The 23,807-nt window shown below is 40.3% G+C and overlaps 1 protein-coding gene and 1 long non-coding RNA gene across 13 annotated transcripts in view; one reads left to right on the forward strand and one right to left on the reverse strand.

The window, feature by feature from the left end:
• LOC141140654 (uncharacterized) overlaps positions 1 to 23,807 on the forward strand; it is a 905,916-nt gene that overhangs the window by 841,433 nt on the left and 40,676 nt on the right. For all 11 annotated transcript variants that reach the window (XR_012243967.1, XR_012243970.1, XR_012243966.1 and 8 more), the window contains one exon: positions 6,739 to 6,907. This is a non-coding gene — a long non-coding RNA (uncharacterized lncRNA). The remainder of the gene's footprint in view (positions 1 to 6,738; positions 6,908 to 23,807) is intronic.
• The window catches only part of ACOXL (acyl-CoA oxidase like), a 513,410-nt gene that overhangs the window by 718 nt on the left and 488,885 nt on the right, over positions 1 to 23,807 (reverse strand). The window lies entirely within an intron of this gene.

The raw sequence follows: 23,807 nt of genomic DNA on the forward strand, positions 1-23,807 counted from the left end.
AGAAGCATATCTATGTACTTGTATATTCTTATGCAGGAGGTTGCACAATGTGAGTTGAAGCATCCGGTGATCTGCATCAGATTCTCATCACTGCATGCAAAGGCATTTTGGCGCTGGACCCCTTTTTTATTTTAGTTATGGACTTCTTGTTATTTAATATATTATACTGTGTGCAAGTAAGTATTTTGAACAAATCACATTTGTGCATATCGTCCAACTCCAAGCTGTATAAACTTGAATGCTTATTGGATTTAAGCATATCAGGTGATGTGTATTTGTGTAATGAGGGAGGGTGTGGCCTAAGGAGATCCACACCCTATGTGAAGGTGTGCATAATTATTAGGCAGCTTCTTTTCCTCAGGCAAAATGGGCCAAAAAAGAGATTTAACTGACTCTGAAAAGTCAAAAATTGTAAAATGCCTTTCAGAGGGATGAACACTCTTGAAATTGCTAAGATATTGGGGCGTGATCACAGAACCATCAAACGTTTTGTTGCAAATAGTTAACAGGGTCGCAAGAAACGTGTTGAGAAAAAAAAAATCAGCAAATTAACTGCCAAAGATTTAAGAAGAATCAAACGTGAAGCTACTAGGAACTCATTATCCTCCAGTGCTGTCATATTCCAGAACTGCAACCTAACTGGAGTGCCCAAAAGTACAAGCTGTTCAGTGCTCAGAGATATGGCCAAGGTAAGAAAGGCTGAAACCCGATCACTACTGAGCAAGAGACATAAGTTGAAACATCAAGACTAGGCCAAGAAATATCTGAAGACTGATTTTTCAAAGGTTTTATGGACTGATGAGAATGACACTTGATGGACCAGATGGATGGGCCGGTGGCTGGATCAGTAACGGACACAGAGCTCCCCTTCGATTTAGACACCAGGGAGGTGGAGGTGGGGTACTGGTATGGGCTGGTATTATTAAAAATGAGCTAGCTGGACCATTTCGGGTTGAACATGGACTCAAAAGTCTGCATCTTTCAAGAAGGCCATGAAATGTATGCAGTACAATGCTCCATCACATGCACTGAAGTACTCCACTGAGTGGCTAACCAGTAAAGACCTTAAAGCGGTTGTATACTGCTGGATGTTTTTATTAATTTTTTCTTCCCGCAAGGTAAAGTCAGAATGTCCTAGTATGCATCGCATGTTAGCACATTATGTGAAACTTACCTTAGAACTAAGCTGTTCCAGCGCCGCGATGTCAGCACTGCAGGCACTTCCCATTTTCACCCGTCTTGCTTCTGAGTTTGCGGGATACGGCTGTGATTGTCTGGAGTTGCGATAATGTCACTCTCGCACATGTGCGCGGGAGCTGCCATTTACGACACAGGGCTCAGAAAGGAACGGCACCCATGGCCATTCCTTTAGAGCGCATGCGCCTGTGATGTCACTGGCTGCATGTAATGTAAATATCTCCTCAACTAGTGTTTCTCCACTCCAGTCCTCAAGGCGCCCCAACAGGTAATGTTTTCAGGATTTCCCTAAGATGAAACAGCTGTGGTAATTACTAAGGCAGTGAAACTGATCAAATAACCTGTGAAAAATATTGGAGAGCCTTGAAAACCTGACCTGTAGGGGCACCTTGAGGACTGGAGTTGAGAAACACGGTCCAAAATGGTACACGTTTAATAGATATTTACACTACCTATAGGTAAATGTTAGCAACTTTTACCCCCTTCCTTACCAGGCCATTTTTTGCGATACGGCACTGCGTTACTTTAACTGACAATTGCGCGGTCGTGCAGCGCTGTACCCAAATAAAATTTATGTCCTTTTTTCCCACAAATAGAGCTTTCTTTTTGTGGTATTTGATCACCTCTGCAGTTCTTATTTTTTGCGCTATAAACAAAAGAAGACCGTCAACTCTGAAAAAAAAATATTTTTTTACTTTCTGCTATAAAACATACCCAATAAAAAAATGCAAAAAAATCAAATTTCTTTATTAGTTGAGGCCAATTTGTATTCTGCTACATATTTTTGTTAAACAAAAAACCCAATAAGCGTATATTGATTGGTTTGCGCAAAAGTTATAGCATCTACAACTTAACTTAGGGATAGACTTTTGGACTTTTCTTTTTTTTATACTGTTAATGGCGGTGATCAGTGATTTTTAGCAGGACTGCGACATAGTGTCAGATTTTTACTGCTGCAAAGTAACACTTTTTGGGGACTAGTGACACCAATACAGTGATCAGTGCTAATAAAAATGCACTGACAATGTAAAAATGACACTGGCATTGAAGGGATTAACATCAGGGGTGATCAAAAGGTTAACTGTGTTCCCTATGAGTGCTTTTTTTACTGTGTGGGGGATGGACTGACTCCAGGAAGAGACACATCTGTGTTCCTGATTAGCAGGAATCGCAGAGCTCTTATTCCCTCACTGACAGAATGGCGGTCTGCCTTGTTTACATAGGCAGACCACTGTTCTGTCATTCCCCCAAATGATCGCGGGTGGCCATCATTTTCATCCGATCCGCCAGACGGATGGAAAATAGGGTTCCCATCTGTCTGGATTTAGCGGAGCGTAGCAGATCGGATGTCAGCGGACAGGTCACTACTGACATCCGTCGCTCCACTGACCTGCATGGAGCGTCCGTTAAGGGCTGCCTAAAAAACTAACAGTTCCCAAGTGTGAAAGGGACCTAACTGTGGGGGCAATGTAGTGACTGGAGGAGGATAAGAGAGATCGCTGTTCCTGATCACTAGGAACAGCAGATCTCTCCTCCCCTGTCAGAACGGGGATCTGTCTGTTTACATTGACAGATCCCTGTTCTGGCTCTCAGAGGAGCGATCATCGGCGGACATTGCGGCTTCCGGCCACGCGCATCGGCTTCTACGTTGTGCCGCGGTCGCATGCCTCCTATACCCCTTAAAGCGGCCGCCGTACAGCTATGGTGACTCATGCCGAGGAGCACACCTGCCACAGTATAACGATGGCGGCTGGTCAGCAAGTAGTTAATTTAACTTACTAGACATGTGATGCTGTTGGGTTGATTTGCTAAAGGAAAACAGGGTGTTACCTTTTCAAGGGGATTTGCCTCAAAGCTTATTGAACGTGGTAAGGTTTTACTTTGCAAAGGATAACCAATCACATGCAAGGAATATAAAAAAAAATGCATAAAAAAAAAATGCATTTTTGCTTGCGCAGGATTGGATGATGGAGGTCAGCAGAGCTTAACCTGATTCACTAAGCTTTGGGGCAAATTCTCATGCAAAGTTCAACTTCATTTGCAAAGTGAACAGCTTATTTGTCTTTAATAAATCAACCCCTGAGTGTTTATTCAACCAATCAATTGCAAAAAAAAAATCTGTTTGCTTTTTTTTTTTTCACAGGACTTTCTTTGCTAAATGAACACTTTGAATGAATATCAGTAATATTTATTTCAATGAGCTACATATTGCTGCAATGGATATAGCAGTGAAAATGCTCAGTATAATAGTGAACACATATACACCATCGCCTCTGTGACTATGCCAATATAAATGAGACAGTTAAAGTTCAACTCTAGCTCCAGGCCCTTACAGTGGCCCCATTTCCCCTCTTTCGATCATCTCCTGCGGTGAGAAGTCCTTGATGATGAGAGAGTAGCTCTGATGTCATTACGTCAGCAACCCTATCTGCAATATTACACTGCAAATGCAGGACATCATGCTGATGTTCCTTAGGGGGTGGGACTATGAAGGCCTGAACTCAGTGTGTCTTCTACAGGACAAAATACTATTTTGGACTTGAAAGTAGAACTTTAGTAATAAAATTAAGTTTAGATAGAGGACTTCAGGCTGGCCCCTTTTGCAGGTATAGCTACGTAAAACATTAAACATAAGCTTATACAGTTTAAGATCAAGTAATACACTGTCTTATCCTGCTCTGTACAGCTGAAATTGTTCTCTATTCTTGGCATTGTGCCAAAATCAGATTAAGTGAGAAAGTCTCACCAGAGGACGATTAGCTGACAGATTAAATATTTGCTGCTGCTTAAGGAGGGAGGAAGCAACACGAATGACACAGAATGTGTGAGGAAGCAGAGAGACAACAAAAAACAGGAGAGGTGACAGGACAAATCCTGCTGCCAAGGAGAATCAAAAGAATTAAACTTACAAGGGTAGTGTCTTATCTCTTTCTTTTCTCAGTCCACAGCAGCACTATATACCTGAGCACTGTGCCCATATGTAGCTTTCCCCTCTGGCTGAGCCAAGACATACAATCAAGGTGGGAAATGCGAGACATACAATCAAGGCTAATCAGGAGGGAGAGCCCCAGGCGGCCGAGTCTCTTGTGAACATCGCTGGATAGAGATGGGGCTCAGGTAAGTATTAGGGGGGCTGCTGCACACAGAAGGCTTTTTATCTTAATGCATTGAATGCATTAAGATAAAAAAAAAAAAAAAACTTTCTGACGTTACAACCACTTTAAAGTAAAATTGCTTCTTTGGTGCAATTAGTATGGTAGGCCCCCAGCCCACTTACACTTACCTGTTTCTGAGGTATTACTCTCTTGATTGCATGGACCCTTATCAAAATGTTTCTGGCCAGGCTCAAGCATGCACTCTGAACATCTAAGCAATCTTATGGACTTCCAAGTACAAGCATATTCTCAGAAATCCATAGTTATTAATATTAATGCAGAGCGCATTTTGGGCCTGATCGAAAAAAATGTTGTTTACATAGGCAGACCACTGTTCTGTCATTCCCCCAAATGATCGCGGGTGGCCATCATTTTCATCCGATCCGCCATATGTATGCAAGACAAGTTTGAGCCAACATCTGTCGGAAAAAATCCTAGGATTTTGTTGTCGGAATGTCCGAACAAAGTCCGACCGTGTGTACAGGGCATAATACCTACAAGAATACAGTATGTCTGGGTATCATTTGCCAGTGCAGGGAAACTAATCTCTTTAAATAGTGGGCATTCAAGTTTAAAGCAATAAACTGTTATTTAAATGTAATGGCCATCCGGTGTAAGGAAGATTCAAGCTACAAAGATTATATACCATTCTTTGCACCTCTTCAATTCTAAAGAAAAGCTATTTGTCACAAATCATCTTTAAAATGTGTAGTGTATCACTTTGTTAAAGCTTTACTAACACCGCACACTTTCCACACCCTCTTACTTTGGAAGTTCCTCTTAAAGCGGAGTTCCACCCACTTTTGAGAGGTGGTCTTAAATGAAAGACCACCTCTCCAACCCTCGTTTTTGGCTAGTTAAACATTTTTTTTCTTCCAACCTACCTATTTATGAAGTACAGCCTGTACTTCCGATCCATCCGGTCCGTGGCGCAGGACGTCATATCCTCTTCTTTGGCGAGCCCCCCTGATGTCTTCTGCGACCTGTGTGTGTCCCAGAAGACAACCAGCCATTCACAAAGCACCACGCGACTCGCGCATGCGCAGTAGGAAACGGGCAGTGAAGCTGCAAGGCTCCACTGCCGGTTTCCCTTAATTAGAATGGCGGCGCCTACACATGATCCGATGGTTGGATCGTCCTCAGGGGGCCAACATCGCGGGCTCCCTGGACAGGTAAGTGTCCTTATTAAAATTCAGCAGCTACAGTGTTTGTAGCTGCTGAATTAAAAAAAAATAATTTGCGGGTGGAACACCACTTTAAAGCTGAAATATTGTTAATGAAGATATTACAGAAAAGAAATCCCTTTGTAATGGTTAAACAGAAGTAAAGAGCACCAACATGCTTACCCTACTTACTCTTCTCTAACTTGCAATTATTCCCCTCTCTACTATCAGTCACAAAAACAATTTCATGGTCGGTCGTAAAGTGCTGCAAAATATTTAGCATTTTCATTGTAATAAAACATGTTAATAGTGGAAGAAGCCAAGTTGATCAGTATATACACATGTATATACTGTAGGTATACTAGAAATTCATATAATGGATATAGATCTGTAGCTCTTTAAATGCACTATGCATTTCCTTACCAAGCTTCCTTGACAAACAGCCAATGTCTATTTTAGCTGTTTAGCTATTTAGGTTTAGCTTTTCTTGGTAAGGCCTCTTGCACACAGCACTGATGTTTGAGCTTCTATTTATGCTCATATGCGTGTATTTGTGTGTACTTGCAATACTGACCGGGAACGAAGATTTTTCAATTTTTTTTACTCAATACGCAGCACTTGTTTACTCGTCTGTGTGTACAGGCACATTGTACACAATAGGCTTTTAGATCATTAATAAAACCACTGTACTGAGCTTCTTCAGGCTGAGGCGTGCAAGAGGCCTAAGGCTGCTCACAAAGCTCTGGGTTACGGGTATTACTGTTTTTTTTGCATGCTAAAACATTATTGTAGTAGTGTTTAAAACAGAATCTACCTTAGTTACATTGTTGAATAAATATTGGTTCATTCTCTTTTGGGTGCACTTTTTTAATCACTTGAAAGGAATTTTTTTCAAATGACTTCCTACTTTATTATTTAATTTATGTTATTATCTATGACAGCAAATAAATATTTATTTACTTCTAACCTAAAAAAAGAACATTTTAATTAGCATGCCTCTTTAATAGCTGTGTGTGGAGTTGCTGAAACTAGATTTTCTTTTCCAAAAAAAATGTTTCCCATCTAGTGCAGAACCAGAACAAATTTGGCTTTTTTCCATGATGCATCAGTTTAACCAATAATAGTTTTATTTTTCAGTCTTCTACATCTAGATTTTTGTATGTTTTATACAAGCTGCACTTTCTCTTTACTGTTAACAGTTGTATTTTCTTTTCTTTTACCAGGACAATTCATCAGTCAGAAGGGAATAGATTTTCACAGCATGAGCTCCGTGGGTGTATTTCCTGAAGACAAATAATTACTATTACAAACACTTGTAACTAATGCATGCATTTACAAGAGAACATAGCCCAGCCCTGGAAGAGCACAGGAGTAAAACAGGAAACATGCAAGGTAAGTCAAATTGAATATATTCTAAAACAATTATACCGCTTTCTTTCTGTGCATGTATATGTAGAACATTTCTTAGAGACAACAACCGGCTTTTCACCTTTGTCTGTCAGTTTTAATTTTGGGTATACCCTGCTGTTGTCAGAGCCTTTTTTTCAGATGTTATGATGCACTACCATACTGTTCTCAATAGATTTAGAGATTTGTCAGATAAGGATGAAGGTAGGAATTTTACAGACATAGAAGAATGGGATACTAAGGGCTTGTTTACAACAGACACATTAGGGTTGATTTACTAACTGCAAATCAGCTGTTCACTTTGCAAGGACATTTCCATTTTCCAGGGAAAGTTTCCCTAGCTTTGTGAATGCGCTCTGCTGAATTCCATCATCCAAACATGTGCAAGCAAAAAAACATCAAAAACTAGAAAAAAGTGGAGCTTCAAATATCTGCTTAACCACTTCAGCCCCGGAAGATTTTACCCCCTTCCTGACCAGAGCATTTTTTGCGATTCGGCACTATGTCGCTTTAGCTGACAATTGCGCGGTCGTGCGACGTTGTACCCACACAAATTTGACATCCTTTTTTTCCCACAAACAGAGCTTTCTTTTGGTGATATTTGATCATTTGATTATTTGTTTGCGCTATAAACAAAAAAAGAGTCACAATTTTGAAAAAAAAGCAATATTTTTTACTTTTTGCTATAATAAATATCCCCCAAAAATATATAAAAAAACTAATTTATCTCTCAGTTTAGGCCGAAATGTATTCTACATATTTTTGTTAAAAAAAATCTCAATAAGCGTATATTGATTGGTTTGCGCAAAAGTTATAGCTTCTACAAAATAGGGGATAGATTTATGGCATTTTTATTATTATTTTTTTTATTTAGTACTGGCAGCAATCTGCGATTTTTATGGTGACACATTGGACACTTTTGACACTATTTTGGGACCATTGTCATTATACAGCGATCAGTGCTATAAAAATGCACTGATTTTTGTGTAAATAACACTGGCAGGGAAAGGGTTATACACTGGGGGGCAATCAAGGGGTTAAGTGTGTGCTAGGGAGTGATTCTAACTGTGGGGGGATGGGCTACCACTGACATGAAAGCGATCACTGCTCCCGATGACAGGGAGCAGTGGATCTCTGTCATGTCACTAGGAATAACAGAGAAATGCCTTGTTTTACAAAGGTATCTCCCCGTTTTGCCTCTCCTCACCGCAATCGCGGGCCGCCGGCAAACATCGAGTTCCTGGGACACACGGGCGTGCGCGCCCAATAGGCGGCAAATTTAAAGGGACGTACAGGTACGCCCATTTGCCTGTCTGTGCCATTCTGCCAACTAACATCTGTGTGCGGCAGTCGGCAAGTGGTTAATATAGCCACATCCCTATGATATGTGGAAAAAACAAAAATACAATTTACCCCTCTATAAGGAGATTTAAAGGCATAAGAGAGTATACAGTGTTTTCTTAAAAATTTGAAATGTTATTTCAAATAGGTTTACAAAAAGCAGAAGAATATACAGTTATCAAATATATAGTACATAGTAAAAAATTAGGTATATATTATCACACCTTGATTTTTCCATACAAAAACTGTCTGATATTTATAAGAAGAGTTGCATGAACATATCCGCGTTTCAGAGTAACTTGAAAAAATAGTCATAAAAAATAAAAGCATAAAAAAGATTCATTCAGGTGCCATTTCAGTGGACATACATCATAGCCCCAAAGGATGATGATTGGGAAGATGAAGAGGGGGTGTTGAGGAACAGACAAGAGGGGTCCTGGCAAGTATACACTGGGACCTCCTATGATTGGATGGTATGTAGTATCCCACTGAGTTGTGTCAGGTGGGACAAGGGTATATAGAGGGCAGCCGAGAGTGTCAAAAAGGATAGACGGCCCTGGGTGGACCTGCACTGGCACCACCTATGGTTCCTTAGTCACTGGTATCACAGTTGAAAATAGAGATAGATAGGTTGAGTAGTTGTCCATATGGTGAGTAAATATAGCCTCCAGTTCGTATGTGGCAAATCAATCCTGCCACTGCCCCACCTATAATCGGCCTTCGCAGCAAGGAGCACATGGAAGGCCGACGCATGTCAAACAAAACAAAAGAAAATTCCCAGCTCAATTCACCAGCCAGGTTGCAACCAACCACATTTTCCTGTCCAATAATTTGTATTAAAAACAGGGGTTTAGTTAGCACACATTTGCAAATACATGCATAAGCTGCAGAGCCACTTCATAGCACCCCAGTATTATGCATTCTAATGGGTATAGAGTGTGCTAACTAAACCCTGTTTTAACGCAAATTGTTGGACAGGATAATTCGGTTGGTTGCAGGCTGGCGAGTTGAGCTGGAAATTTTCTTTGGCTTTGTTTGACATAGGTCGCCCTTTCAAGGTGATCCTTGCTGCAAAGGCCAGTTATAGGTGAGGGCAGTGGCCATTTGTTTGTAATGTTGGAATACTGGTGAGGGGATGCACTTGACACCTTTGCTGCCAGTGTCCTATATTCTGGGTGTCCAGTGCACCCCTCTGCCTTTAAAGAGGGGTAGGCTCCCTCCAGACTCACCTGCCCTCTATCTATCCATTAGAATGCATGTGCTTCCTTAATGCAGGCTTTTATAAATCTACTGAGTTAGGACTGCAGATAATACTGGGGTGCCGTGGAGTGGTTCTGCAGCTTACGCATGTATTTGCAATTGTGTGCTAACTGAACCCCAGTTTTTAACACAAATTGTTGGGCAGAAGAATCCAGTTGGTTGCAGGCTGGCTGGTAAGTTGAGCTTGGAATTTTCTTTGGTTTTGTTTGGCATGCAAAAAACATCTTTATTTGTCTAAGTATTTGTTGTCACTATAAGAAAATCATAGAAAATCTAAAATACATATATAGCTGCCCCTGAAACAGAAGGTGGGTGAAATCCTCCAATGGGAATACCTGCTGCTGCCTTAGGGGGTATTTCCACTCATTTCTTGTAATGTTTCCGCAACAGAAAATAGGCCTAACCATTTACAAAAAGCTGAGAGAGGGGGAAAAAGTTGCTATCTGTAGGATTTCAACCTTTATTGATTAACCACTTGCCTACAGGGCACTTACACCCTCTTCCTGCCCAGGCCATTTTTCAGCTTTCAGCGCTGTCGCACTTTGAATGACAATTAGCGGTCATGCTACACTGTACCCAGATGAAATTTTTATAATTTTCTTTACACAAAGAGAGCTTTCTTTTGGTGGTATTTAATCACTGCTGGGGTTTTTATTTTTTACAAAAAAAAAAATATTCCCAAAAAATTTTTTTACTTTACTTTTGTAACCAAGTAATTTTTCAATCCCACCTACACAAATCTTATATCAAAATGTTCAGCTATCCCTGCTGCCACTAAACATGTCCACGGCTAAGCCATAGTCCTGATAGTTTTCACAATATGACCATTTGTTTGCAACTCACGCCGTCCATTGACATTCATTGAAACTCCACTCTAGCCACTTCAAATTTGAAGGGCAATATCTAAACTGCGATGCATCAAAATCTAGGTCAGGGTCCTGTGATTCTCACAATATAAAGCTCTTCACTCTAGGATTTATAGTTTTTAAAATACGACCGTTTGAAGTACTGCACAGTTATTACAGCTATCATGATCCTGTGTATTGTGTTTTGAGCAGTAGTTGTGAAGCATAAACAGGCCTTGAGCGTTGCCAGGAAACAGTGTTTATAAACACTGATTATCATCAAACAGATAGCACACCTTCACCTCCATTCTACGTCAAGATGCTGAGACCCCCCAAATGCATGTGGTCATACCTTCATCTTCTAGGCTTGATAACGCTGCTAATGTTTTTATAAATGTATGTTTTAATGTAACTGTGAAGCACTTTGGGCAACAACGTTGCAATTAAATGTGCTATATAAATAAATAAAAGTTGAAATGCATTTCTCACTCTATCAAGCTTGTCATGTGCACTTTTTAAAATTTGATTAATCAATTGGTTAGTGTAATGTTTACTATCTTTACTCACTCCAAACACTCCACACAGTTACTCCAGCCACTCTAACCACACAACAGTTACTCAAGCCACTCCTCCCAGTTACTCCGCCCACTTCAGTTGTAGACTACTGGTGGAGGCAAGAACACTTCACACAATTTCCCCAGAAATTGTAGCTTTTCTAGTTATAACTGTCATTGATTGTCATCAACCAATCTAATTCAAACCTGTAATGAAAGGTGACAGCTGCTGAATGAATTTAATTAGTTGCCGTTGGGCAATACAGACAGTTCTATTGAAAGAAATTTCAAAAATGGCGTCTTCATATATTTTATGTACTCTTTTTTCAGTTAACCACTTGCTGCCAAATCACGTACCTGGTACGTCATTTGACTTCAAGTGGTTGTACAGGGAAGATGCCTGCCGTCTAGTCGGAGGCCCAAAGAAAGCTGCTATGATAACGCGGAAGCGATGACATGCCATCACTTCCGGTTAACTAGCGCTCTAACGGCGCCATTTTTTGAAAATCAAAAGTATTTTAAAATGCTGATCTTGGCATTTTGAATGCTTTTGAGTGTAAAGAAGGGATTTGGGGTCTTATAGACCCCCAGATCCCTCCATAAAGAGTACCTGTCATATGCCTATTGCTGTTACAAGGATGTTTACATTTCTTGTGACAGCAATAACAGTGATAAAAAAATAAATAAAATGAAAGTAACAGTGTAAAAATAAAAAAAAGTATAAAATAAATTAATTAAAAAAAAAAAAATTTAAAATTGCCTCCGTCCCCCCCGTGCTAGCGCGTCTGTCCCACACACACACACACACACACACACACAAACCACAATCATCCCACACATGAGGTATCGCCACGAACGTCGGATCATGAGCAGTAATTCTAGCACTAGACATCCTCTGTACATCTAAACTGGTAACTTGTAAAGGCTTTTAAAGCATCACCACTGTGTAAATACCGTGTGACATACAAAATTGCAAAACCCACCAATTTATTTTCTAGGGCCTCTGATTTTAAAATATATATATAATGTTTGGGGGTTCTAACTAATTTTCTAGCAAAAAAAAACAAAAAACAGATTTTCAAATGTAAACAAAATGAGCCGGAAAAAGCCTGGTCTTTAACCACTCCAATACTGGGCGCTTTCATCCCCTTCCTTTCCAGGCCAATTTTCAGCGCTCTTGCACTTTCAATAAGAATTGCGCAGTCATGCAACACTGTACCCAAATGAAATTTTTATCATTTTGTTCACACAAATAGAGCTTTCTTTTGGTGGCATTTATTCACAAATCAATTTTTTATTTTTATAAGCGAAAAAAGAGCGGAAATTAAAAAAAAACAACAATATTTTCTACTTTCTGTTTTAAAAGAAATCCAATAAAATCAAATTTTGTTCGAAATTTAAGTCAAAATGTATTCTGCTACATGTCTTTGGTAAAAAAAAAATCCCATTAAGTGTATAATAATTGGTTTGTGTGATCACGGACATATGTGCACGGATGATCATTGGGACATATGATTTTACTGTTACATATGTGGGACAGGTGTTTTTACTGTGTGGGGACATGTATGCGGATATGTGTGGGGACAGTGTTTTGGGGACACTATGTAGGGGACATTGTGTGTTTACACTGTGTGGGGACACTGGGCCAGTGATCAGTGTGTAAAAAGCTGTAAAAAACAGCTCATACTCACTAATCACCGGCTGGCTGCAGCGATCCACTCTCCTCTCCTACAACTTCCGTGTGAGGAGAGCCAATCGCCTAGCAACCAGCTCTCTGTTTACATCACATGATGACTGTAATGGGACACAGTCGTGATGTGATCAGGAGGGCCAATCACAGAGCCCTCCTGCCGATCGGAGATGCACCGTGTCGGAGATGCACCGTGTCCGGGTGACACGATCGCATCGGGATCGCGCCTCTGCGAGGTGATCCCCCTCCTGAGGGACGTTCCTGAACGTCCAGTCAGAAGGAGGAAGTTCCTGAACGTCCACTCAGAAGGAGGAAGCTCCCACCCGGCCGCATATGTGCAGTGGCCGGGTGGGAAGTGGTTAAGTTGTTTAGATATTCAGTGATTCTAAGAACACACTGTATAAACTATATGCCATGAAAATGTTTTTTTTTTTTTCAATCAGGTAATATTTATTAAAGTTTTTTGGTATGCATAACACAAAGCAAACAAAAATGACAAGAATAAAGTTCTATACAAAAAATCTACAGCATTTAGAACTAAAACAAGAAGATCCAGACTTGGCAGACTTATTACATTATGTCCCAACCTACCAGGTGGATAACATAAGAGCACTGATGGTGACATGTTTACAAAGTTACTCATTTAGCACTTATAAAAGGGCGTACAGTGATATTATTATTATAATGTAGAACAACTAGTGGTCGATGAAGGTAAGGTAGGGGAGGATAACCAAGGACACCAAATGATTTGAAACTTATTTGGACAACCTCTGTGCTGGTACATACATTGCTCTCTATCAAGAATAGCATTGAAATGTTTATTTACAGTGCTAGTAATGGTTAATTTCTGACTGACACACCTATTCACACATGTTGAGAAATATGAGAAGGTTTTGTGCCTGCCTGATGGATGTTGAGTGTCTCCTTGAATTCATATTTGTACTGTGTATAGCCTCTGGGCTTCCTGTGTTCTTTAGGAGATAATTGTTACCGCTAGTGTCTACAAGAGTGAAATACTGACCTGAACTTTTTTAAGTTTCTATTTCCACGGTACAAATATAGTTACTTTGTTGCTTTTTATTACAATTGTTATCTTTACTAGTATTATAAAAAAAAAAAGGTACACACAAACTTTGGTTTTGCAATCCTAACTAGTTAAAGGGTATTCATATATATATATATTCATATATATATATATATTCATATATATATATATATATATATATATATATATATATATATATATATATATATATATATATATATATATATGAATTGGTAGCACATCACCTGACTTAGGAGTACAGCGTTTGGACAGGCAGTATTGCAAATAGCAAAACAGGAATCTCAGAAGATTCAGATTTCAGTGCTTAAAAGTCCCTTTTGGTAGTCAGAACATCTGGAACATGTAAAGATTTTAAATGACCTTTGGAAACAGAGTGAAAAAGAAAACAATGTTTGCATATATATATATATATATATATATATATATATATATATATGCAAACATTTTTTTTTTCACTCTGTTTCCAAAGGTCATTTAAAATCTTTACATGTTCCAGATGTTCTGACTACCAAAAGGGACTTTTAAGCACTGAAATCTGAATCTTCTGAGATTCCAGTTTTGCTATTTGCAATACTTCCTGTCCAAACTCTGTACTCCTAAGTCAGGTGATGTGCTACCAATACCGAGCTTTTACTTCTAGACCTTACATTCAGACTCCAGTTTGCTCTCAAATAAACTGTCCTCAACTAGCTGTACCAAAACAATAAAAGTTTTTGTTAAATTATGGGTCACCCCACCTATACAGATATTTCTTTACTTGGTCAGTTCTGGCACATTGTTTTACACAACAGCATTTTATATATGTCTGTGATTCTGGTGGTGATATATCACTACATGTGTTCTTAGTTCGGCCCAACTGCCATAGTTACTGCAAAGCCAAAAATTTGGTGGTATGCTTAAATGATGCAGACAATGGAGACAAGAGAAACACCGCTCCAGGCTCGCCTGCCGTGCACAAAATGTGAAGAAAAAAAAAGTGCCTGCACACCGGAGTAACAAAAGTCCTTTTATTCTTCTTCCTTAAAATGAAAAGGATCACACACACCACAGGATAAAAAGCAAATACATCGGGTAGACACGTTTCACACAGTTACAATGTGCTTATTTATTACATTCGTTCATTCATTACATTATTCATTACATTATTATCACATTCATTCATTCATTACAATTGCGTTTCACACAGTTACATTGTGCTTATTGCAAGTAATGAATAAGCACAATGTAACTGTGTGAAACGCGTCAACCCCATGTACTCGCTACTATCCTGTGGTGTGTGATCCTTTGCATTTTATGTAAGAATAAAAGGACTTTTGTTACTCCGATGTGCAGCCACTTTTTTTTTCCTTTACAATGGTTGTCCATAATCTAGAATAAAAAATTACACATTGATATGAGCAACCCATTGGAAAACAGCTGTTATGTGATATAATCAAATAGATGGGCTGATGCTCATAAAAAGGGTCCATCGTTAAAAAATTGATTAAAAAAATCCTGTAGCTAACAAATAGATTAGTTGACTATCCTTTAGGACAGGGGTCTCCAAACTACGACCCTCCAGTTGTTCAGGAACTACAATTCCCATCATGCCTAGTCATGTCTGTGAATGTCAGAGTTGTACAATGACTCATGGGACATGTAGTTTCACAACAGCTGGAGGGCCATAGTTTGGAGATCCCTGCTTTAATACAAACACACCCACTAACCTGTCCTATACCCCAACTACAACAATCTTTCTGTACCAGCAAATACTACCTACCCTCTTGGGGCCTTGTGTAACCTCTTCAGATTTAAACATATGGTAACTAATAGGTGTGTTTTGACAAATCCTTCTGTTATAGCTGTCATCTGGAAATATGTTTTGTTTTACCATGCCTTTGTCAATACGATATCCAATCAGAACTATGTTATCATTTACTTTCCAGATAGCAAGGATAACTTGCCATACATTCGCGGGAGTGTTGAATTGTAAGTCTTGTTAACTTGCTGCACATTTTCACTGGCAAGTTGTACACTTGCAGAGCACTTGAAATACAAGTCCTTGACCCTTTTCCAATTTGTAGAAAATTTGTGTGGCAAGTCTCTAACAAGAGCAAAAGTAAGGTGGTGAGTCTACATCAAGAGCTCTGCAAGTCACAGTGACCCCTGTGGTGGGGTGACTATTGCACAACATAACTGAACCAGGACTTGCAGCAGACCTGCAGAATGTTTGCAAAGAAAGTTGATCTGGGGTCATGTAATGCAGACTTGCTGCAATTGTGCAACAAACTTGTGAAGCCTGACAAGTCTAGCAATAGCTTAGCAAGTCATTTTTAAACTTGTAGCACAATTACTTGCCATCTGGGATACTGTACCTCTGTCAGTACGATAAGATGAGAACTATGTTATTGGTATTGCTTGCACTCATAATAAAACTATAAAAAATGTAATACAATATAGGGAGATCCAAAAGAGGGACACCTCCAAAATAGAATTGTGGGATTGTGAATAAAGAGAAAAGACTGCAAGGAGATTTCACCTATGGAGCCTCAGGGTGGTATCCCCTCAAGCTCAGCATGCACTAAAACGTGAGGATCCTTGAATTAAGAAGAGAATTGTTGCTTACATCCAACACAATTCACTTCCAGTTCAAACTGACCAAAGGTCCTGCAAGGGGTACAGGAGGGGGAGACATGACAGCGAGGAAAAGACCCAAGTGACATGTGGGTGAAAATAGATTTTTAGATGATCTGATTCTGAGGGATGATCATGTAGATAAATGAATCAGTCTGCCTGTCTGTGTATTAACTCCTTTATGTGCATAGCCCCTCTTACATTCTAGAGAGGAAAAGGGATTGTAAGAGCTTAAACACCAAAAAATGTTACATTTATCGACTCTTGGGGAGCTGTTGGCTCTGCATGTGCATTTAAAAGATCCAACTGCATGCATGACCGGCGGCTGAATGCTGTCTATGTAGAATTGTATGTGGTTAAAACCCTTTACCTATAACCAGTGAAATGTTTGGCCTGAGGTGATACACAGAGATAAAACAAATGCGCTTACATAAATTGTACCTGATTATCCTAGCCATCTGTCCTGTTTGGCCTTCTACAACACACCAAAGTATTCGGTCAGCATCTCTCAGAAGCAAAAAAAAAAGGGCGCGGGGTCCTTTATTCACAAACTGCACAGCTCAGGAAGAACAGTTTGGAGCCTGATTGGAGGGCAGGGACATACCCTCCTCCTCCTCACACTACATGGAGAACAAGCACAACTGCGGCTGTCAACCACAGTCTGTGTGCTTGTGCTCTCCTCCCCACCACCATTTTTCTGTTGGAGTTGGGGAAAAGCTGTCAGAAGTGACTCATGCAGATACCAGAGGAACCAGGCAGCAGAGAGAAATCACACTCAGTGCTTTGCATAGAGAAAAGTACACAGCATAGAAGGATGTGCTTTGTTCTGATTTCATGTTTCAGATTTACAACTAGTTTAAGTGGGATGGCATTTAAAGGGTTAAATTATAAGTAGGCCAGGGACAAAGATCACATTAATTATTGGGTCTCTGACACCACAGTTAATAGAGTTCAAATGAAAAGAATATCAATTTGCTATAAGCACCAGTGAGGTGTGCATACAGACATCTTTCTAACTTTCACTTTTATCACTTATCCTATTTGCCCCCTTCCCCTGACCTGACCTAATCCACCCTCCCGCTCCACATGTTTACTTACCCCAATCTGATGGCTGAAGTTCTTCTGTTTGTTTACATCCAGCAGTGCATCCTGGCCATGACTGTGCATTACAGCCCCATAGACTTCTATGCGACTGTGTCCTGAGGCCAGGAACAATTAGAAAGGGTCCCAAATAAGTGTATGGGGCTGTAATTTGCAGATGAGGCCAGGACAGTGAAGACTTGCATCACTGGCTGTAAACAAAATGCGGAACTGCGGCTGTCAGATCGAGGTAAATATGCATCCGTGGAGGAGGAGAATGGGTTCGTTTTATAGCACATTTACCCTTTAAAGCGTTTGTTAACCCAAAAAAAATAAAAGCATGTTATACAGTACAGTGCTTGTGCTGTGTCATTTGGCCCCCTCTATCACCTGAAATACCTGGCTGATCCAGCCAGTTTCTACCCTCCCGTCCATATGCTGACTCAGATATGTCAGGGCTCCTGAGCCCTGACACCATTGTCAGTGTACGAGCCTCCATCATATGCTGCTATCTGCAGCTCTCTTGTGTCTCCCTCTGTCCTCCTCCTCCCCCTCCCCTCCCTGCCTGTCATCTCTCACTATCACTGTTCTGCTCCTCTCCCCACTGCTTCAAAACAAACTGATCTGTATATCATCCCCTCTGTCACATACAAAGCTGTGTCCTAGTGCCTATGCTTTATATAAAAAAAATTTCTACCAGTTTTAACAGCATCTCCCAGGGATCACATGACTCCAGGCTCTCTGTCCCTCTCCTCCCCGGCTGACATCAGCAGGGGAATCTCGGCCCCGCCCACTGGAGATATCACACGGGGAGAGCTGAGAGCCTGGAGTCATCTTATTTCTGGGAGATGATGTTAAAATAGGTAGAAATAGGTTTTTTTTTATAAAGCACAGGCACTAGGCTGCAGCTTTTTATCTGACAGAGGGGATGATACAATGATGAGATAGTGGCTTAACAACCATTTTAAGTCTTCAGTTTTTTCAGCAAATAAACTACAGCACTAAACAGATCTTCTGCATGCGCACATTTTAGTATTTCCTGCTTTTCTATGTTGCAATTCTGTTCCTGCTGGCTTCTTCCTTCTACTTTTGTACATTTTTGTCAGCAAAAAGCAAATGAAAAAAAATGCAGGGGCCATGTTCATTCAGTCCTTCTGTTCTAGGTTTTACCAACGACCTGTAACAAGCTACTAAAAAAAGAAGTGGTTAAAACTGAACGAAGGCTGAAATATAGCCACTTCAGATGCTGCTCTACTTCTTATGAACCTTTGAAAAAATATATTACATTTCACCTATTGGCCTATTAACTCTGACATCATCTTAAGAAACTAAAGTAATACATGAATCTTTTTTTCTGGTTGGACAAGACTTTCTTTTGACAATATCGTCTTGCAAAATTATTTTTTTTCTAATGTAAAGACAAAAAGACACAAAACAACTTTTTTTCTAGTTTGACCAGTGTTATACAGTATACCTGTATAAAACAACTCATTTTCAGAAAAACTGAAAATTATATTCTGTGATTTTCCCATTAGTACCAAAATTACATTTTAGTTACAAAGCAGAGAGAAGTTATATACAATTGAAATAAAGGCATCTTTTTAATTTATGTATGTATTATTTACAGTGTATCTAGGGTCAAAAAAGAGGACCAAGCCTCTTTTTTAGATGTGTTGTTTACAAGTTTAAAAACATTTTTTTTGCTAGAAAATTACTTAAAACCCCCAAACATTATACATTTTTTCCTAACATATAATAATAGGGGTAGTGCAGCGCAATAAAAGAAACTAAAATATGAAAGTCCAATATGCATCCAGAAGGTGAACGATGAAAATTTTATATCACAATCGGTCATATGCAGCTTCTCCCGGATAAACAAAAGTGTGCTTACCAGATTCCGTGGACCTCTGCGAGCAGAGGTCAAACTCACATGTATCCCCAAAGGATGATGGTAATGCCTGGTGCAGTCTAGCAGATTCTCTGTGGAGTCTGATGTGGTAACCTTCCAGCAGATGGATGTCTGGAATCTGGATAGTGGAGGAGGAGCCTTTCTTGTGGACTGCCACACTGTGTTTGTCAGCTATCAGCTATAGGATTGTGCCAATCTAAGTGCACTCCGTATAAAATTTTACTTTATTTAAAAGTCTTTATCATGAGCTAAAAACGAGCACTCCACGGCGCAACACTAAAAGGATAGGCAGCGGCTGATAGCTGACAAACTGTGGCAGCGGGTGACGTCCACAAAAAAAGGCTCCTCCCCCCGCTAAAATTTTATACGGCGTGCACTTAGATTGTGTTCCTATTTTTTCACTCATTGGAACGATCAGTACACATCTCTGCTGGCCTGGCTATCCAGATTCCGGACATCCATCTGCTGGAAGGTTGCCATATCAGACTCCACAGAGAATCTGCTAGACTGCAGCAGACATTACCATCATCCCTTGGGAATACATGTGAGTTTGACCTCTGCTCGCAGAGGTCCGCGGAATCTGGTAAGCGCACTTTTGTTTATCTGGGAGAAGCTGCATATGGCCGATTGTGATATTCTATGACACATGAATGATGAAAATTTAATATGTGACAGCTATTACCTTCTGTAGGCATATGTGATTACCTAAGTGTCCAGCTTGCATATTTATTTGTGATTTTATATTTGTTCCCCACTGTACAGTTCTGAATTTTTTTCTAACACCCTAGAGAATAAAATAGCGGTCGTTGCAATACTTACTGTCACACCGTATTTGCGCAGCGCTCTTACAAGCACACATTTTTTTGAAAAAATACACTTTTTTGAATTTAAAAATAAGACAACAGTGATGTTAGCCCAATTTTTTTAATATTGTGAAAGATGTTGTTACCCCGAGTAAATTGATACCCAACATGTCACGCTTCAAAATTGCGCCTGCTCGTGGAATGGCGACAAACTTTTACCCTTAAAAATCTCCATAGGCGACGTTTAAAAAAATGTACAGGTTGCATGTTTTGAGTTACAGAGGAGGTCTAGGGCTAGAATTATTGCTCTTGCTCTACCAATCGCGGTGATATCTCACATGTGTGGTTTGAACATCGTTTTCATATGCGGGCGCTACTCACATATGCGTTCGCTTCTGCACGCGAGCTCTACGGGATGGGGCGCATTTAAAAATGTTTGTTTTTTTCTTATTTATTTTACCTTTTATTTTTTAATTTTACACTGTTTTAAAAAAAAAATTGTGTCACTTTTATTCCTATTAGGAATGTAATAGAAAAAAAGCATGACAGGGCCTCTTAAATATGAGATCTGGGGTCAAAAAGACCTCAGATCTCATATTTAAACTTCAATGCAAAAAAAAAAAAAAAAAAAATTTGTCGTTTACAAAAAGAATTAAAAGAAAATTGCCCTTTAAGAGCTATGGTCGGAAGTGACGTTTTGACGTCGCTTCCGCCCTGCAATGTCATGGAGACGAGTGGGGGCCATCTTCCCCTCACTCATCTCCATGCCAAGGAAAGGACAGCATCCGATCACCTCAGCCACTGCCGACGGCTCCGTTAAGCGGCGGAGGGCACCAGAGTGCGGTGGGAGGGGGCCTTTTCTGCCGCCGATAAAAGTGATCTTGCGGCGATTCCGCCGCAGAGACGACTTTTATCTTGAAGCGGACCACCGCCCGAACACAAGGATACCGGGGTTATGGCAGCTAGCTGTTGCCATAACGATATCCTCCTTCAAAGTCAGGACGTATATCGGCGTGCAGCGGCCCGGAAGCGGTTAAAATCATGTATTCATTTCCACATTGATTTTCAGTTATTTCTAGCCTACTCCTATTAATCTAAACAACCTTGCAGTTTGAAAATGTAATTTTTGAACAATCCCACACATGCATAAGATATGTAAAATGCACATATAATCTTATAGGTGGATTGTTGTTAAAATGAATGGTCTGTCAGCGGGACCTCTTTATACCAGAATTCAGTACACCAATATTAATTGTTCCATCTTATCAATTAGAAAAATGGAAAGTAAATGAACACAAGAAAAATCCAAATCCAAACAATATTTGGTGTGACCACCCTTTGCCTTTAAAACAGCATAAATTCTTCTAGGTACACTTGCACGCAGTTTGGCCCCTTTCACACTGAGGCGGTTTGCAGGCGTTATTGCACTAAAAATACCGCCTGCAAACCGCCCCTAAACAGCCTCCGCTGTTTGTTCAGTGTGAAAGCCCGAGGGCTTTCACACTGAAGCGGTGCGCTGGCAGGACGGTGAAAAAAGTCCTGCAAACCGCTTCTTTGGAGCAGTGAAGGAGCGGTGTATTCACCGCTCCTGCCCATTGAAATCAATGGGACAGCGCGGCTATAGCACGGCTATAGCCGCGCTGTACAAGGGATTTTAACCCTTTTTCAGCCGCCAGCGGGGGTTAAAACCGCAACGCTAGCGGCCGAATACCGCTGCAAGAACGACGGTACAGCAGCGCTAAAAATAGTGCTGTTGTACCGCCGATGCCCCCACCGCCCCAGTGTGAATGGGGCCTTTTAGAAGGAACTCGGCAGGTAGGTTTTTCCAAACATCTTGGAGACCTAACCAAAAGATCTTCTGTGGATGTAGGCTGCCTCAAATCCTGTTTTGTCTGCATGTAGTCCCAGACGGACTCGATGATGTTGAGATCATGGCTCTGTGGGGGCCAAACCATCACTTCCAGGACTCCTTGTTCTTTACACTGAAGATAGTTCTTAATGACATTGGATGTATGTTTGGAGGAGTCGTCCTGCTGCAGAATACATTTGGGGCCAATCACATGACTCCCTGATGGTATGGATATTTATCTGCTTGTATTTCTCAGCATTGAGGACACCATTGATCTTGACCTAATCTTCAACTCCATTTGCTAAATGCAGCCCCAAACTAGCAAGGAACCTCCACCATGCTTCACTGTTGCCTGCAGACACTCATCGTACTGCTCTCAAGCCCTTTGGCAAACTGTCTCCTGCTACAGCCAAATATTTAAAAGTTGGACTCATCAGTCCAGAACACCTGCTGCCATTTTTCTGCACCCCAGTTCTTATATTTTTTTTGTGCATAGTTGAGTCGCTTAGCCTTGTTTCCATGTTGGTGGTATGGCTTTTTGGCCACAATTCTTTCATGAAGACCACTTCTGGCCAGACTTCTCCAGACAGTAGACGGGTGTACATGGGTCCCACTGGTACCCACCAGTTCTGTGCTGATGGCACTGCTGGACGTCTTTTAATGTCAAAGGGAAGTATGTCTTTCATCTGCTGCATTAAGTTTCCTTAGCTGACCACTAAGTCTATGACCTTGTCCATTTCTTTGTGCTTCTTCAAAAGGGCTTCAACTGCACATCTTGAAACCCCAGTCTGCTTTGAAATCTTGCCTGGGAGAGACCTTGTTGATGCAGTATAACTGCCTTGTGTCTTGTTGCTGTGCTCAGTCTTGCCATGGTGTATATGACCTGTGACATGAAACGGTCTTCCACAACCACATCTTAGTAGCAGAGTCTGGCTGTTCCTCACCCAATTTAAGCCCCCTACACAGCTGTTTCAGTTAATGACTGTGTTTCAACCTACATATGAAATAGATGATCAATAGCACCCGCTTGGTATAATTGGTTAATCATACATCTGACTCTAATGCTACAATTCCTGACTTTGTGCAAGTGTAAGAATTGATGCTGATTTGAAGTCAAAGTGTAGTCACACCAAATATTAATTTGATTTAATTTTTTCTTCTGTTCACTCATTTAGCAACTTGTAAACTGATAAAAATTAAACAAAAAATATATATTCTTGGAAGCATTCTCACGCTACAGCATTTCTTCACACCTGCCTACAACTTTTACATAGTACTGTATATCTCAACAGCTCCACCCTCTCTTGAAAAGGTCACTTTTTTATTATATTTTATTTTTACTGAAAGGATCACAGACACAGAGTTAAAAGGACGAGCCTAGTTCCATATGCAGGTGAAAACAAATGCAGAACAATTATATCAGTTGAGAGACACTTCTGGGATAGATATAGTATAAAGCACTGGAGTACATGTAAGATGTGCAGTTCATCTGAAGTCAAAGCAGATTGTTCAATAATCGAGGGGTTGGGAGTGTAGACTCTGAGCAACTCTGACCTCTAAAAGATACTCATGTTAAAGAGAATGTTATCTGGTGATCAAGCTCGCCACATTTTGATGGTTACCAGCACCTGCTGTTAGTGTAGGTGTGCACAGGCTTTATGGTATGGATACTGGCCTCAGCATGGGAGACAGGAGGTTCTGCTCAAGAGTCAGAGTGTGTTTGTAGTTTTTGAAAACACACATCACATTTTTATCATATTTTTAATGTGTTGCAAAAAAATACAACACAGTGAGTAATGTGTTTTACATGTGTTTTGCATGCCTTCCCCTCCCCCCTTTAGGCTTTTAAAAAACGCAGCACACTGTAAAAAAATG

The sequence above is a fragment of the Aquarana catesbeiana genome, linkage group LG04 (assembly GCF_042186555.1).
Source record: "Aquarana catesbeiana isolate 2022-GZ linkage group LG04, ASM4218655v1, whole genome shotgun sequence".
Classification (NCBI taxonomy): Eukaryota; Metazoa; Chordata; class Amphibia; order Anura; family Ranidae; genus Aquarana; species Aquarana catesbeiana.